The sequence below is a fragment of the Belonocnema kinseyi genome, chromosome 7 (genome assembly GCF_010883055.1).
Source record: "Belonocnema kinseyi isolate 2016_QV_RU_SX_M_011 chromosome 7, B_treatae_v1, whole genome shotgun sequence".
Taxonomy (NCBI): domain Eukaryota; kingdom Metazoa; phylum Arthropoda; class Insecta; order Hymenoptera; family Cynipidae; genus Belonocnema; species Belonocnema kinseyi.
Window position 1 is genome coordinate 38246637 of NC_046663.1, and position 1894 is coordinate 38248530.

Below are 1894 nucleotides of genomic sequence, written 5' to 3' on the forward strand. Positions count from 1 at the left end.
ACAAAAAAAATTTAACAATATAGTTAAATCCTCGACCAAGAAAAAGAAAAGATTTTAAATGAGATGGACTTCTAACCAAAAAAGATGAATTTTTAAGAAAATAATTGAATTCTCAACCAAACCAGATTCATTTTTAAACCAAAAAAAAAACGAATGTTCTAAATATCAGATAAATTTTCAACCAAGAAGTTTTATTTTAAATAAAAAAACGCTTGAATGAATAAAAAAGACGAATATTTAACAAAATTTTTTAATTTTCAACCAAACTAATAATAATTTTTGCTATTTTACATTTTCAACCAAAAAAACTCCATTTTTTCGAAATATATGAATTTTTTAATGAGAGTATTAATTTTTTAACAAAAAGACAAATTAATATTAATATAATATTAATATAAAAATATCACTTTTTAATAAAATATTTAAATCCTCGATCAAAGAAAAATAATTTTTAACCAGTTACTTTTTAACCGAAAAGAGATAAATTGTAAAGAAAATTGTGAAATTCTCAACCAAAGCAGATCATTTTTCAAACCAAAAAGACAAAATTTCAACAATATAGTTGAATCCTCAGCCAAAAAAAAATAATAATTTTTGCCAGTTTGCAGTTTTAACAAAAAAAGGTGACATTTTTTTCGAAACGAATAAATTTTCTACCAAAAAAGACGAGTTTTCACCCAAAGATATGAATTTTTAACAAAAATGATGAATCAATAAACCAAGAAAATAAAGTTTAAACAAACTAGTTTAACTGTTACAAAAATGTAATAGTAGATGTAAAAACCATAAAATATATTAATTTCAAATAAAGAATACTTGAATTCATCTGAAAAAGACAAATTTTAAAAAGAATTTGATGTTTTGAAAAAAATTGATTGTCCACTCAAGAAGGGAACAAAATTTCAACAAATTTGTTGAAATTTTAGGCCAAAACGACAAATTTGATAAAACACAGTTCAATATATAATAAAAAAGCTAATTTTCAATCAAACAGTTGAATGTCCAACCAAAAAGTTTAGTTTTCAATCCGAAAAAAAATTATCAGCAAAAAATATAATAGTTGATATTTCCACCAAAAAAGATTTTTATTTCAAGTGAAAAAAGTGGAACTTGTCCAAAAAACTCGAATTTTCAACAAAATATTGGAATTTTTAAACAATTAAGATTTTTTAATGAAAAAAGAAAAAAATTTCGCCCAATTTGTTTAACATTGAAGCCAAAAATATGATTTTTTTTCAAACCAGTTGAGTTTTCAGAAAAAAAAAATAATTTTCAACCAAATAATTGATTTGTTAAACCTGAAAAAAGTATCTACAATTTGACAGAGATGAATTTCCATCAAAAGTGTTGAGTCTTTAATAAAAACAATACATTTTTAACAAATTCATTTAACTTTAAACCAGATATTAGTATTTCACCAAAAAATATTTTTATTTTAAATAAAAAATATTTTAAATTATCTGATGGAAAAAAATGTCAAAAAAAATTATTGAACCTAAAAAAAAGATTTTTCTGTCAAGAAAGAAAAAAATTGGTAGTTATGTTGTTGAACTTTCAAGCAAAAATGGCGAATTTGATATTAATCAATTTAATGTTCTAGAAAAAAAATTATTTCTAACTATATAGTGCTATTTTCAACCCAAAAAGACGAAATTTCAAACAAATATTAACATTTTAAACCAAAGAGAGGAATTCCCAACTAAAGTGATGAATCTTCAACCAAGAAAATACATTTTTAACAAAACATTTGAATTTTTGTTTGTCTGTTTTTCCATCCTTTATCTCTTGGATTTTTGTCCTGAAAGTGTTGAAGTTTTAAATAGATTTTACAAAGCTAGCTATTTTTTTTTTTTATTTAAAAAGTTGCTAATGCAAAGGTTCTTCTGTGAGAGGT

At 22.4% G+C, this 1894-nt stretch overlaps 1 protein-coding gene across 1 annotated transcript in view; it reads right to left on the reverse strand.

Moving 5' to 3' along the window:
* LOC117177060 (metabotropic glutamate receptor 8-like) overlaps nucleotides 1–1894 on the reverse strand; it is a 54369-nt gene that overhangs the window by 7486 nt on the left and 44989 nt on the right. The window lies entirely within an intron of this gene.